Here is a 17533-nt window from a genome sequence, read left to right as displayed (position 1 = left end):
TATTTCCACTTAATTTAATCATTTAGAGCTTTTGTATAGCTGTCCTAAGTCATTTATGACTTGTTGGGACTGACAGTTTGATTATCGGGTAGTTCATTTGGTTTTTTAAAGTCAATTTATTATTTGGATGTCTTCGCTTGTTAAAATTGGCTACTGAGCAAAAATGTCAGTCAAAAACCTCGTAAGCAAATTCTAACTATTCCAATAGCTCTAAAATGTTGAATTTAGGCGAGATGGACCCTTGGTTTGGGTCTCAAAGCACTCGATCTCTTTCTGAACGATTAGTTCATTGTAAGAAAAATAGCAAAAGGGAGTGGACCCACTTTTCATTTGAATGACCTCAGATGTATATTTCTATTATGCTATTGATTTTGGAACATCGTTGATAGGGTCGCACAATCCATTTACATATAAGAAATTTGACTGAATCTGACGGGTTGTCGGAGACTTAGAAACTAGTGTTGGAGCATCGCGTCTGCAATTCCCTTGATCTCTTAAGTGATCTTCTAGGCACCAACAAATGTCATGTAAGCGATATTTTTAGTCCCGTCAACGACATTTTTTAGTCGCGTAAGCTACACCCCTAGTTGTACTGCGAGTCATGTATGCAATGATGATGTCGCATAAGCGACTTCTGCACCTTTGGCAGGATGGTCGCATATGCAATACCCGTGTACCTGGGAAGGGTATAAATACACCCTTTAGCCTATTTTTCACCATTTGTCATCCATCCCTAAGATATTTAAACCCTAAAAAGTGGGAGACCTTGGGGATAACATTGGTGGATGATTTTGGAGATTGGTTAATGATTAATTATGTAATTCTCCTTTAAATTCGCAGTATGATTTCATTATTATCATGGTTGATTTATCCATTCTCATCTAAAAATCTAAAAATCTTGGTAACTTGACTTTAGCCCCAATATATCTTGAAATTCACCCATTTGTGAGGGTAAATATTCCTTCATCATAGAGGGACATTGAGTTGGTTTCAAAAATATGATTTTTGTTAATAGGCCCCACGTGGGATTTTTACATAATTTTGGACTCGGAGCATAACAGTGCAATATCATTGCTCTCGTTCTGATGAGTAGGTTGTGGTTTTGATAGCGTGGCACCCTGTGGAAGCTTCTCAAAAGGGAAAATCGATGATTTAGTAGGTTCTTCAAGCTTTCTTTGTTGCCCATGTAGACTAGACTTACTTTCTTCATAGATTGAGCTATCTTATAGTATGATTATGATACAATCAATGATATGGGGTGGTATTTAGGTATTGGAAGTGTGAAGGAGGCTATTTGGTTTCAATTGGACCCTTAGGCTACCTTGAACCCTTAGATTCAGAGTAGTTAGCGTAGTTAGTCATGGCTTAGATGAACTGGGATTCACAGTACATATTTAGAATGGAGATTCCTTAGTTACTCAATGTGCATGAAATTTCCCTAGTCATTCATGTTAGGACAAAATTGTCCATAGTTTCTTAAGTTAGGGAAAATTACTTTAGTTGCTATCGTTTTGGGTAGAATTGCCTTAGTTACTCATGATGGAATGTATCACTATTTTAGGACTAATAATGGCTTACTCAAAATCTACGAATGAACTTAGATACCTTATCCTAGTTTTGGGTTTAAGGCTCCTAAATGGATTTTGAGGATTAGAAATGGGTCCCTCCGGGATAACCCTGTAGACTTATTCACATATGATATACTCTTATTAATGGTAGGTTAATTATTCAGTATATTAGTTGGATAAAAGAGGATTAATGCTAATTTTGAGTATCACTAATGATATTGTCCACATGAATGGTGATGGATATAATTACTAGTGTTATTATTGATATAATTCTGGATTTGATTAATGGATTTGCCTATTGATATGCTTAATGCAATAGATATAATGTGACTTATAGATATGACATAGCTTATATATATGCTGTGGCTCATATATGGATATAATATGGCTTATGGATATGCTATGGCTTATGTACATCATGTGGCTTATACGTAGATAGAATGTGGCTTATAGATATAACAAGGCTTATATGTATGATGTGGCTTATAGATATAACAAGGCTTATATGTATGATGTGGCCCATATATGGATATAATATCACTTATGGATATGCTATGGCTTATATACATCATGTGGCTTATAGATATGATATGGCTTATATATAATATCGCTCATAGATATTATATGGCTCATAATTATGATACGTCCATAGTTAGAATATGGAATATAGATATAACTAATGGCTTGTGGATATAATATGGCTCATAGATATGATATGGCTTATAGATACGATTAACGACCTATAGATAGGATGGGTGGCCTATAGATCCATTCATTAATATAAATTTCAGATATGATCAATGACATTGCTTATGAACTTTAGCATTGATGAGGATTCTGGGTATGGCTAATAATATGGCTTATAGATGTAATTATGGTTGAGACTTGTGACTACAATTGATGTATATTTATGAGGAAAGAGATGGTTTGTAGTTATTATTTATTGGCATAACCTATTGAGTTTAGCTTATTGAAGTGGCTCACTAAAATTATTCATTGATATGGCTTATGAATATGAGTTTCGGTTCAACTCCAACAATTATTGAGGGTATTGATTAAATGAGTTCTGGTTCAAGTACGGAAAATGTTGATGGTAATGATAACATGAGTTCCAGTTTGATTTGGGATTGAGGGTTGCTTATGATGTGGTATTGTATGGATGGATTCATGGTGGTGGTTTAGTTTTCATGATTGTACTCTCTAAGCTTATGGAGGCGTGCATGGAATTATTTACTTTTACACACTTATTGGCTTACGGGGGCCAATTTAGTAGTTATAAATGTAGGATTATTATGTTATCATTTCTGTCCTATTTATTCATATATGTACAATGGTGCTGGACATTACTTCCAGGTTTACCCCTTTTACCTTGACTTGTATCTTATCATATTTATGTCATGACCCGAACCAAGGCCTGGCCGTGACGAGCATTTTGAACCATGAAGGCCCGAAAAATCCCTATCTGTCTAGTAATCATGGACCTAATACATGTGAACAAAGTAATGCGGAAGAAACACAATAATTCAGAAACATGGTCATAAATATGAAAAGAAACAATAACGGGGAAATAAGGTTTCCCCCAACATCAATCAACCTCTAAACAACTGTCTGCGACAATCTCTAACAAATGACTGAGTCAAGTAACTGTATATAAACTGGGACAAGGCCCCCAGTAGACCTAAATGCTAAATATAAGCTAAAAGAACTACGGGACATAAGACATTCCGAAACATAGAAGGCTCACCACTTGTCTCTGCAACTCTGTCTGAATGATCTACTGATTCTCTTGACCCCTAGACTGGGCCTCTGAAACTGAGAGGGTAGAGAGGTGAGGGGGTCAGCACAAAAGTACTGGCACGCAGAGATATCAAAACAAAACATAGTATTTTTACAAAATATAGTTGAGAACCATTATAAAGCAATTTTGTATCAAATCATTTGAAAACACATGGGTGTAATGCAATACTTTCTCAACAACAATGAAATCAAACAGAGTTAGGTGGAATACCCTACATAATTTACACCAACTGTCTAACCTCGGTTTCCGCCGAGATTAGAGTATAAGTGAGGGAGAGACACACAAGACCACGAAGCATGGTGTCTCGACCCACTGGTAGTGCCCAAGATCACTTAGCCCGAGATGTTACCTATAGTCCTAATTTGGGAATTACATAAAGTCAAGTACACAAGATCACTTAGCCTGGTACCGAATTTCCGTGTCGGGAAACACGGTTTCTAGCAATAAGCCCTTACACTCAAATGCCTTCTTCGGTCATCCACCTATCTCATCTAAAATTAATGTATTCAAATTTCATCTGATTCAATCACATATCATATTCTGTAGGGTATCGTCATACCCGACTTGTAAGTCATCAATATCACATGCACATATGCATAATCGTGTAAAAACCAAGGTGCTTCATCATTTACAAGTGGTGAACACTAATTATTTCAAATTCGTGCTCTCTTTTGTTGGTCACAAAATGATATGGGGTATCAAGACATTATCATGGGAATTTGAAAGCAATTTATCATTCATATTTATCAAACTTCCATGGAAAATCTCAAATCACATATGCATGGTTTCAACCATTGAAGTATATAGGCAAAGAATTCCCATGACATAAAGAAAAATGACTTAGAAATCATATTTAAAGCATGTTATTAGCATTTTATTGAAAACCCCCATTTAAAAGCATGCATGTTCATAAAAGCTACACCCATGAGTTTTTAGGATAACTCCACGTACCTCGATTACTAGGAATATTAGATGCTTCTCAAAGCCTACGTTGAGAGGATTCCAAATATGTAATTTGTTCCTAAAACCCTCGGTTGAATCTCGAGTTGCTTGGGTTTTTATTTTGAAACCCTATGGAGAATCTTTGAGCACTTTTGATGAATGAAGGTGTATTTTGAGGTCCTTGGAACTGAATTTCGTGTTTTAGGGCTAAGTAACGGTGGAAAAGAACCATTTTGTCCCCAAAACGGAGTGTTTAAGTCACTTGAATTCTTTACATAAACGCCGCCCATCCCATTGCCTATGTTTACATAGGCACCGCCTAGGATATCGTCTATGTTTACTCAGGCACTGCCTAGGCTATCGCCTATGTTTACATAGGCACTGGCTAGGCTATCGCCTATGCTTTCCTGTGGCCATGGTCGATTGGTTAGGCAATGCATATCACTTTGAAAGGCTATAACTTCTTGCTAGGTGTCAGATTTTAGCAAAATTGGTATTGTTGGAAAGCTAACTCGAAGACCTATCATTTGACACATAATAGGTTCCCTAATTCGACATATACAGAGAGTTATGGTCGATGGAATCTAACACATTTTACCATGCCCACTAAAACTTAGTCGATCGAAATAGTTTCAACTCGTCCTTGAGTTGAAGGACCTCAGTGGTCTAAATTCAAGCTTGAATGGATTCACATGCTACAAAATTAATTGATATGCCGTATAGGCATAGGATTTAATGGCTTCGGGATTTATCTATACATCAGAATCATGGTCTATATTGTAGCCCGAAATGCGGGGCGTTACATTATCCCCCCTTAGGGTCATTCATCCTCGAATGATGATGCGGGACACAGACAGACACGATTTCAAGAATAATAAAAGACTAGGAAAAATAATATAGGAATAGTACCTTCTGTCTCATCCTCCATCGAAGTAAACAAATTGGGATATCTAATTTTCATGTCATCTTCTAACTCCCAAGTTGCTTCTTCGACTTTCTGATTCCTCCACAGTACCTTTACTAAGGCTATCTCTTTGCTCCTCAGCTTTTGAACTTGGCGATATACAATCCCAATGGGCTATTCTTCATAATACAAGGAGTCTGTCACTTTGATACCCTTTACTGCCAGTACCAGAGAATGATCTCCAATGCATTTCTTCAACATGGATACATGGAATACCGGATGAACGGAACCCAAAATCGCAGGCGATTCTAGCTCATAAGCAACTGTACCAATCTTTTTTAGAATCTAATATGGCCCTATATAGCAAGGGCTCAATTTACCATTTTTTCCAAACCGCATAACTCCTTTCATAGGAGAAACCTTGAGAAACACCCAATCGCCAACTTCAAACTCTAGTTCTCTTCTCTGAACATCGGCATAGGACTTCTGACGACTCTGAGCAGTCTTGAGTCATTCTCTAAAGATCTTCACTTTCTCTATCACCTAATGAACAAGATCAAGCCCATACAACTGAGTCTCACCCACTTCATACCATTCTATCGGAGACCTACATCTCCTCCCATACAAAGCCTCAAAAGGAGCAATCTTGATGCTGGCATGGTAACTATTATTGTAAGCAAATTCAACCAGTGGCAGTTGATCTACCCAACTACCTTTAAAATCAGTGACGCATGCCCTCAATATATTCTCGAGGGTATGAATGGTACGCTCAGCTTGCCCATCCGTCTAAGGGTGGAAAGTTGTGCTCAAATTTACTTGTGTACCTAAAACCCTTCTGAAAAGATCTCCAAAACTGAGATGAAAACTGTGTACCTCTATTGGATATAATGGACACTGGTGCCCCATGTAACCGAACTATCTCGTCAATTAAATCTTAGCATAACCCTCTCTCGGATAATTAGTCCTCATAGGCAAAACGTGGGCTGACTTTGTCAACCGATCTACAATCACCCATATAGAATCATACTGGTTTCGAGACTACAGGAGTCCTGTAATGAAATCTATGTTTATCATCTCCCACTTCCTTAAAGGCAGTGCTATCTCTTGGGAAGTACGAACTGGCCTCATTTGTTCTACCTTCACTTGTTAATAGTTCAAAAACTTGGACACAGAATCAGCTACATCACGTTTCATGTTATTCCACCAATACAAGGTTTTCAGATCATGGAACATCTTAGTAGAGCCTGGGTGAACGACATACCTCGGAGTGTGCGCCTTATTAAGGATTCTTTCCCGTAGCCCATCAATATTTGGAATGCACAACCTACCCTGAAATCTTTGAATACCATCACCACCAATTTCAAATGACATTACGTTTTGTTGACCCATATCTTTCTTGATTTGCATCAAGATGGGATCTTCAACCTACTTCTCCTTAACTTCAGCATAAAGGGATGACTTAGCTAACTCATGAACAATCACCCCTCCATCTTTGGAATCTAAGTGTCACACAACCAGATTTGCAAGGTGGTGAATATCCTTCACCATCTCTTTCTTTCCTTCTTCTACATGAGAAAGGCTGCCCATAGACAACCTGCTGAGGGCGTCGGCTACAACATTTGACTTGCTCGGATGGTAATGCAGACTCATATCATTATCTTTCAAAAGCTCCATCCAATGCTTCTGCTTGAGGTTTAATTCTTTCTGTGAGAAAACATACTGCAAACTCTTATGGTCAGTATAAATATCAACATGCACTCCATAGAGATAGTGCCTCCAGATTCTAAGTGCAAACACCACAGCTGCTAACTTCAAGTCATGAGTGGGGTAATTGCACTCATGCACCTTTAACTACCTATATGCATAAGCTACCACCTTACCACGCTGTATCAATACACAACGAAGTCCCACACGGGACATACGCAATAAACCACAAAATCATCTACACCCTCAGGAAGGGTCAACACAGGAGCAGTAGTCAACTTGTCCTTCAACTTCTCAAAACTATTTTCACACAAGTCAGACCACACAAACTTCATCTTTTTCTGAGTCAATTTAGTAAGAGGAGCAGCTATAGAAGAAAAACTCTCTACGAACCTTCTGTAAAAACCCACCAAACCCAAGAAGCTCCTAATATTGGTTGGAGTCGTGGGTCTAGGCCATTTTCTCACTGCTTCAACTTTCTGGGTATCCACTCTTATCCCATCACTGGACACGATATGCCCCAGAAAGGTAATAGCATCTAACCAAAATTAACACTTAGAAAATTTGGCATATAGATGATGATCCTTAAGGGTCTGAAGAATAATTCGGAGGTGATTGGCGTGATCCTCTTTACTCTTAGAATAGGTCAGAATATCATCAATAAATAAAATAACGAACAAGTCAAGAAACTGACGGAACACTCTATTCATAAGATCCATGAAGGCTGAAGGGCGTTAGTCAACCAGAAGGACATGACTAGAAATTTGTAGTGACCATATCAGGTTTGGAAGGCTGTTTTGGGTTTGTCTAACTCCCTAACTTTCAACTGATGATAACCCGAACGAAGGTTTATTTTTGAAAAACACTTGGCACCCTGAAGCTGGTCAAAAAGGTCGTCAATCCTAGGAAGAGGATATTTAGTTTTAATCATGACCTTATTCAACTGGCGGTAGTCTATGCACATACGAAGGGACCCATCTTTCTTTCGCACGAAGAGCACGGGTGCACCCCATGGGGAAACACTAGGATGAATAAAACCATTGTCTAAGAGGTCTGCAAGCTGTTCCTTTAACTCCTTTAGTTTTGTGGGATCCATTCTATATGGCAGAATAGAAATAGAACGAGTGTTTAGCAACACATCAATGCCAAAATCTATCTCTCTATCAGGGGGTATCCCTAGGAGATCTTTGGGAAAGACTTATGGGAATTCATTTACTACAGGAACTGACTTCAGAGGAAGATTTTCAACTTTTAAATCTTTTACTCGGATTAGATGGTACATACAGCCTTTGGAGATAAGCTTTTAGGCTCTAAGATAAGAGATAAAGTGACCTCTAGGTTCCACGGAACTCCCTGCCCATACAATTGGTGTCTTATTTGGGAAAAAAAGTGACCTTTCGGGTTCTGTAATCAAGGGAGGCATAACACGAATGGAGCCAGTCCATCACAAGGATGGCATCAAAATCTATCATATCAAGTTCTATAAGGTCTGCCACAGTTTCCCTACTATGAATAGACACGACACAATTTCTATACACCATTCTAGCAACAACAGAATCACCTACAGGAATAGAAACAAAGAAGGGTTCTACAATAACTTCGGGCTCAAAATAGAAACCAAAATCCACATAAGGGGTCACATAAGATAAAGTAGACCCAGGATCAAGCAATACATAAACATCACGAGAGAAGATTCTTAACATACCGGTGACAACATCTGGTGAAGCTTCCGCCTCCTGGCGGTTAGTCAAAGAATATAACTGGTTGCGACCACCCCTGACAGCTGAAGGGGCACCCTTAGGAAGAGGAGCTGTGGAGGCGGCTTGGGACTTAGGCCCTCCCCCCCCCCCATATTTCCTCAAGCAGAAGGACATTCTCTCTGAAGGTGACCCACTTTGCCACAAGTATAGTAGTTTCTCACCTCAAACCAGCACTTCCCAAGATGATTCCTTCCACAAACCTTGTACCACAAATAAGTACGACGCTACTGGGCCACACTGCCCTGAGACTGTGTACCTAGAGCTTTGGATCCATGAGGAGTCTAAAAACTCTGAGTTTGTCTGTCCATCGGTGGTCTGGGTGCTGGGTGCTGGGGCACTGGCTGCTAACTGTGCATTATTCCAAAACTTCTTCTTCTTTGACCACTTATTACCCCAGTTACCACTCTGCAGCTGACTCTGGTGATGGTCCGCAGATCTAGCTCTCTTAGCTTGTCTGTCTTTCTCCCTAGATTCAGTAATCTTTTTCTACTTCTCTTCCACCTGCTGTATATAAACGGTCAATCCAGCAAAGTCTAACTCCTTATTTAACATAGCCCCCTGCAACTCAAGTACCAGGTTATCAGCAAGGCCAGATGCAAATTTCCTCATCCGGGCTCTCATATTACTAGTCAACTCTATTGCATAGCGGGCTAGTTTATTAAACTTCAAAGTGTACTCCTGGACACTCATACTGCCCTACTTCAGATTCATAAACTCTTCCGCTTTGGTCTTCCTCAACTCCAGAGGAAAGAATTGATCAAGGAAAGCTTTCACAAATTTGCCCCAAATTATGGGCTCCACACTCTCACCTTTTGCATCTTCCCAGTTAGAATACCACTGATTCGCAGCATCCTTGAGCTGATAGGTTGCTAGTTCCACCCCTTCAACCTCATCGACATGCATCACCTTAAAGATCTTTTCAATCACATCCACGAACTCCTGTGGATTTTTCTTCACCTTGGTGCCAGTAAACTTAGGTGGGTTCATCTTCATGAAATGTCCGACTCTAGTAGCCTCAAATGCAACAGATGCAGACCCAACATCTTCCGATCATTGAGCCTGGTTAGCTACCAACTATGTCAACATATGAATAGATCGTCTGAATTTTGCATTTGAAATATCTCCCTGAGTAGTTGGGGGATAGTTGATATTTGTCTGTGGAGCCCGAGGTAGACTGGTCGGAATAGGAAAGACTCCCAAAGTAGGGAAAAATTCTAGAGTGTAAGCCCTATTACAGGTCCGCATCCCATATGTGGGACAGACCTTATCTACCTGAGCATTTTGATCGATGATACGATGTGGAGGCCTAACTATGTTTCTGAAACACAAGTGATCATTGATTAGGGGACAGTTCAGACTCTGAAGCACGAACTAAATCACAAGGAAGGGAAACATCTCCTAAACGCCTAGCAGCCTCCTACTTATAAGTGTAGTGCACTACACACCCATAAATAGGACTCTACCTGATACGATTTTGCAGACACCCTAGGACAATGAACTGTGCTTTGATACCAAGTTTGTCACGACCCCAACCAGGGCCTGGCCATGACAAGCATTTCAAATCATGAAGGCCCAAAACACCCCTATCTATCTGGTAATCATGCACCTAATTCATGTGATCAAAGTAATGCGGAAGAAACACAATAATTCAAAAATATGGTAATAAATATGAATAGAAACAATAACGGGGAAATAAGGTTTCCCCAACATCAATCAACCTCTAAACAACTGTCTGCAAAAATCACTAACAAATAACTGAGTCAAGTAACTGTATATAAACTGGTACAAGGCCCCCAGTAGACCCCAATGCTAAATATAAGCTAAAAGGACTGCAGGACATAAGACCTTCCAAAATATAAAAGGCTCACCACTTGTCTCTACAACTCTGTCTAAATGATCTACTAATTCTCTTGACCCCTAAACTGGGCCTCTAAACCTGAGAGGTTAGAGAGGGTCAGCACAAAAGTACTGGCACATAGAGATATCAAAACAAAACATAATTTTTTTACAAAATATAGTTGAGAGCCATTATAAAGCACTTTCGTATCAAATCATTTGAAAACACATAGGTGTAATGCAATAGTTTCTCAACAATAATGATATGCAACTGAGCTAGGTAAATATCCTACATAATTTACACCAACTGTCTAACTTCGGTTGCCACTGAGATTAAAGTATAAGTGAGGGAGAGACACACAAGAACACGAAGAATGGTGTCTCGACCCACTGGTAATGCCCAAGACACTTAGCCCGGGCTCCTACCTATAGTCCCAATTTGGGAATTACATAAAGTCAAGTACACAGGATCACTTATCCTGGTACCAAATTTTTGTATCAGCAAACACGATTTCCAGCGATGAGCCCTTACACTCAAATGCCTTCTTTGGGCATCCACCTATCTCATGTAAAATCAATGATTCAAATTTTATCTGATTCAATCACATATTATATTCTATAGGGTATCGTCATACCTGACTTGCTAGTCATCAATATCACATCCACATATGCATAATCATGTAAAAAACCAAGGTGCTTCATCATTTACAAGTGGTGAACAATAATTATTTCAAATTCATGCTATCTTTTGTTGGTCAAAATATGATATGGGGTATCAAGACATTATCATGGGAATTTGAAAGCAATTTATCATTCATATTTATAAAACTTCCATGGAAAATCTCAAATCACATATGCATGGTTTCAACCATTGAAGTATATGGGCAAACAATTCCCATGACATAAAGAAAAATGACTTAGAAATTATATTGAAAGCAAGTTATTAGCATTTGATTGAATACCTCCATTTAAAAGCATGCATGTTCATAAAAAATACACCTAAGAGATTTTAGGATAACCCTACGTGCCTCGATTACTACGAATATTAGATTCTTCTCGAAGCCTACGTTGAGAGGATTCCAAATATGCAATTTGTTCCTAAAACCCCCGGTTGAATCTCGAGTTGCTTGGGGTTTTATTTTGAAAGCCTATGGAGAATCTTTGAGCACTTTTGATGAATGAAGGTGTATTTTGGGGTCCTTGGAATGAATTTCGTGTTTTAGGGCTAAGTAATGGTGGAAAAGAACCATTTTGTCCCCAAAACGGAGTGTTTAAGTCACTTGATTTCTTTACATAGGCGCCGCCCATCCCATTGCCTATGTTTACATAGGTGCCGCCTAGGCTATCGCCTATGTTTACATAGGTGCCGCCCAGGCTATCGCCTATGTTTACATAGGAGATGCCTAGGCTATCGCTTATGCTTTCCAGTTGCCATGGGCGATTGGTTAGGCGACGCATATCACTTTGAAAGGCCGTAACTTCTTGCTCGGGTGTCAGATTTTAGCAAAATTAGTATCATTGGAAAGATAACTCGAAGACCTATTATTTGACACATAGTAGGATCCCTAATTCGACATATACAAAGAGTTATGGCTGATGGAATCTGACACACTTTATCACATCCACTAAAACTTAGTCGATTGAAATAGTTTCAACTCGTCCTTGAGTTGAAGGACCTCTATGGTCTAAATTCAAACTTGAAAGGATTCACATGCTATACAATTAATTTACATGCCATATTGGCATAGGATTTTATGGATTCAGTATTTATCAACACATCGAAATCATGGTCTATATTGTAGCCCAAAATATGGGGCATTACAATTTAAATCATAATTATACTTAGTTGCCCGATGATGCCTACTGAGTACCCATGTTTTTAGTATTAATACTACACTTTTGTACCTTTTTGGTGAAAATTTGAGTAGTAGTTGTTGCTACTAATTTGATGTTCGTGCAGAGTTGATTTTGGAGATTGAGTGAGCTCTCGGGGTCGGATTTCCCTTTTTCCCTTCTATTTATCTATGCCTAGTCTTTCATTTTTTAAATGAATTATATTTGTCTATTCAGTACTCATAGTTCTTTTGTGGTAGCTCTTGTACCTACATTACTGAGTCTTGGGATATTTTTTGTTTTCTATGTATCTATTAGACATTGATGACTATATTATTGTTATTTGAATCTCTAATTGTGAATTTTTGGCTTTTAGGCCATTTTTCTACCATGTTAGCCCATTTCAATTGGATCCGGGCTATGGTTTCTCTTACCTACTAATGGGATAGAGTTGGTGATATCATGACTCGTAAATTGGTCGTCTATGAAGTTACGAAGTCAGAGAGAACACAGTCCAAGTATTCATCTTTAGATTGATTTCAATCCAAAAACCGACCAAGACTTGTTACTCTTTTATATTGCTTTTACTAAATCCCCCCATTTAATTTTCTATATTGTTCTAGCTACTTCAGCAAATTTGTGAGAGTATTTGGCCTATTCCCTGTGGGATTGACCCCAACCTCTGTTGGGTTACTATAATTTACATTGATTGCGTTGTGCTTTTCTTGGAGGTATAACTTAGGAAAAATCAAAGACCTAATTCCCACAAATATATAACAAATTATAATAAGTATACTATGAATAAGCTCAACTAAAAGAAAGGTAAACCTAGTCTACCTTGACGCCAAAGAATGTCCGGTGAAATCTGCTAAATTGATAAATTTCCCTATTGAAAATCTTCCACTAGATAGTACCCAAGAATTCGGAGAATAAATGATTAAATCAAGCTTATGAACAGTGCAAAATATCCTATTAATATTTCTCCCAATTTTCCACATGTTCTAGGTGTTTTCACACTTGAATTTGTGTGAAAGATGGAAGAAAATCGAACTAAGTGAGCTATTTATGAACTCTCAGGTGTTGCTAAAGCAGGCATTGAGCACTAAATTTACTAGATGTCACTAAAGCAGTACCCACACTTACCTGGAAGGCCGCTAAATTCGACAAGCTAGAACAAAAGTGTCTTGTTCTTTAGCAGCCAATTTTTTGCTATAGAAGCTATTGGGGCCAGGCCGCTTAAGCACCTGGACGGCCTCTAAAGCATCCAAAGGTCCATTTTAGTGGATGCACCAGCTGAGTGCACCATCTAGAGACTTGGAATTTATTCAGAGTCTCTACCGACCCCTCATGATTCATTCAAAATACTGTACACGCAAAGAAACTATGCTACCCTATCAAATTTGATGTTCTGAGCTCAATGGCACAGTTAAAATTTCCATCTATGGTCATTTCACAATAAGTGCATCATACACCCAAATTCCATTTTTTAACTTTCGTCAATAGCTCAAAATGAGTCTGGAATCCTTCGAACGCAAACCAAGGGTCTTACTAGCCTAAAAAATTTACACTCCAGAGATTTTGGGACTGTCAGAATAAGCGTATGAGGTCGTTTGACTAAATTTTTTGCCCGGTAGCCAATTCTTACCAATGAAGACTTCAAAATAAGGAATTGAATCTAAAAGGCAAACAAATTTCCTAGTAATAGAACTGTCAACTCTAGCAAGTCATAAATGACTTGAGGTAGCTATAGAAAGGGTTTGAACGACAAAAATACATTGAGATGTGACATTGACCTATAGGATCATTACATAATATCATCCTAATAACCTGGAGGATCATTACATAATATCATCCCATGACCTAGTAAAGTATGTACAAGAGCCTCTAATCTAAAAGAATACAAGTACTATTAAGTCAATATACAATAGTATTAAAAAAGAAAAGATGGAGAAAGGTCAACTCCAGCTCTGAGCGCTCACCTAATATCTTAATATTGTCCTACACAATTATTGTGTTAACGATGATAGCTATTACTCAGATCTGCATCCAAAAAGTATAGAAGTTTAGTATGAGTACCAAACCCACGAGTACTCAATAGGCGTCATTGGTCGACTGAGCTAATTCAAAATATAAATATATAAAAAAATAAGATAAGTAAGCTAAGGCAAGGGAAGAAGGCAAATCTTGAATAATGCTCTAAATACTAACAGTGAATAACTAGGATAATAATATTATAGAATGCAAAGCTATCACTACATAATCGAGCTCCCACAAGCCTAGTAGTTGTAATAAAGTTAAACCTAATGCGGACCCATATAAGCCCGGAGGGTGCAATCAAGGATAAGTAGTAACAAGAATTACACAATTAATCTTATCCCAAATTCATAACTGTGGATCCTTTCATACGGTAAATACTAGACTCAAACCGGTTCCATAACTGTTATAAATACTCTTTCAATGTCGTACTTGAATAGAACTAGATTCCTATATGCCAGACTTGAACCAAAACTAATATCATCAATAATTCTAGAATTGAAATGGAGTTAGCAGCATAAATCGCCGAACTTGAACCAAAACTAAAGTCATCAATAATGTAGGAACTGAACCGGTCTTATTATCTCCTAAGCATCAATCTTTGAATGAACCATCATATGACTAAAACATTCTTGATATACATGGAATTAGAATAACATGCTAGGCGTGTTGAGTATACAAGGAACTAATAGAAATCTTGTCCTAAGGTGGACCAGAGAGGCCCATCTCTAACCCTCAATAATCCATTCTAAGGTAAATTATACCCAAACTAGAACGAGTAGTCAAGTCAATTACACCTAATTATGGTTCCTTAATAAGTTAAATAATTTAATTTAACCTACAAGTATCTCCCAGGCCTAATTCCTAACCCCAAATAGCATATCATTATATCAATACTACAACCTAGCTCATTCTAAGAGAAAAGTAAACTAGCCTTCCTAGATGCAAAAGAAAGCCTAGTGAAGTTTGCAAAATCAATATTTTTAATTCCGAGCTCAAATGATATTAAAATCAACCCAAAAATAATTAGGGATTTGGGTCAAAATAGAAGAATTAAACTAATAATTAGACAAAAACTTACAAGGATTGTGATGAAGAAATAGTTATTGTGAGCTAGCAAACACCCAATAATATCTCAATGATCACTCCCCCAATTTTCCACACTTTAGGGTTTTTGGCTCTTGAAACTTGTGGAAAATGGGAATAAAATTTGGATAAAGAGGAATTTAATGACCTCCCAGGTTCCACTTAAGCGGTCATTGCTAAAGTAGCTAAGTACCGCTTAAGCAGTACTTAACAAATTTGGCCCTTTTGCTTTAGCGGATGGGCTACCGCTCCAGCAGCAGCATCTTTAGCGGACAAACCATCGCTTAAGTAACCTGGCTAGTCAAGACTTGGTCTCTAAAGCAATCTGTTAGCCACATAAGCAGCCTCCGTTTAAGCAAACATTTCCTGCTTAAGCGGATGCACCAGCTGAGTAGTGCATCAGTCAAAACTTAGAAAATTCCAAGTTTCCACCAACCTCTTAGGATTTATTTGGAATCCTATTAATTCAAACGAACTATGATAACCTATAAAATTAAACATTACAAACTTAATAGTGCCATAAAAGTTTCCATCTAGGGTCATTTAAATGAAAAATGGACCCACACCCATGGGCCATTTTTGTCAAATTTGACCAATAGCCTGAAATTTGTCTGGAAGCCTTGAAACAAAAATCAAAGGTCCCCTAGCCTAAAATCGATGTTTCAGAGTTGATGAAACTGCTAAAATTAGCATATGGGGTCATTAAGCTAAATTTTACACCCAATAGTCAATCATTACTAGTAAAGACTTCAAAATAGGGAATTGGATAAAAAAACCAAATAAATTGCCCGATAACTAAATTGTCACCTCCAGTAAGTCACAAATGAATTGAGGTGGCTATAGGAAATCTCTAATCATCAAAACATGGAGGGTCATTATAGAAGACAACCAGAATTTTCACTTTGATAACTTAGCAAACAATTGCTTCTCCCTTAGAATCTTTGAGTATACAAAGAGGGCCTACATACTCTTCTCTACTCTTAGAGTTGACAAGAATATCCTAAATAATAATAATAACAAAAGAATCCAAAAATAACTTAAGGATCCAGTTCATCAAACACATAAAGATTGTAAGTTCATTAGTCATTCTAGAAGACATCACCATAAACTCATAATGATTGTATCGAGTTCTAAAAGTTTTCTTTGGCTCATCCTCCGATCTAATTTTCAATTTATAATAACCCGATTCTCAATTAATTTTTGATAATAGTGACGTACCCTATAGTTGGTTAAATAAACTGTCTAGGCGAGGAAAAGGGTATTTATTCTGATCGTAAACATATTCAACAGTCTATAATCAATGCACATCCTCATTCTATTGTCCTTCTTTTTAACAAACAAGACCAAAGCACCCCAAGGTAAAGAACTTTGATGAATAAAACCCTTGTCAAGTATCTCCTAAAATTGAGTCTTGAGCTCCCTCAACTCTGCTCTATTGGGTGAGATAGATATATGGTGAGTGCCCATCTTTAAGTCAATACATAGTTATATATTCTATTTGGAGGCATACCTGGTAAGTCAGAAGGGAATACATCCTTAAATTTGAAAACCACCAAAACTAACTATATAAAAGGCGACCCCGTACTCACATCTTAGAAATGTGCTAAAAATGTTGAGCACCTCCTCTCCACTAACCTTCATCCTGAACATATGATATAATTTTTACTAGCCTGGCCTTATACAATCCCTCCCACTCTACATTACCCATTCTCAATGTATCTAGAGCCACTGTCATAGAAAAATAGTTCAAAATAATGTGATATAGAGATAACTAGGTCATACCTAGAATTACATCAAAGTCCAACATATTTAGAATAATCAACTCTACCCAAGCATTAAAATCCATAAACAACACAAAACAAGAATAGAAACATGGGTTACTCCCACAAACCTACAAATTGGAGTACATAATTAAATAGGGTAATTAAGTACATCACAAAACAGATTCAGACCAACTGCAAACTAAACAAATACATAAGAATAAGTAGACCCTTGATCAATAAAACAAAATCCATATGATCATAAATAGAAATAGTACCTATGATCACTACATCAGAAGTCTCGGTAT

Source organism: Capsicum annuum, chromosome 6 (assembly GCF_002878395.1).
Source record: "Capsicum annuum cultivar UCD-10X-F1 chromosome 6, UCD10Xv1.1, whole genome shotgun sequence".
NCBI classification, from domain to species: domain Eukaryota; kingdom Viridiplantae; phylum Streptophyta; class Magnoliopsida; order Solanales; family Solanaceae; genus Capsicum; species Capsicum annuum.
Note: the sequence above shows the minus strand (reverse complement) of the source record.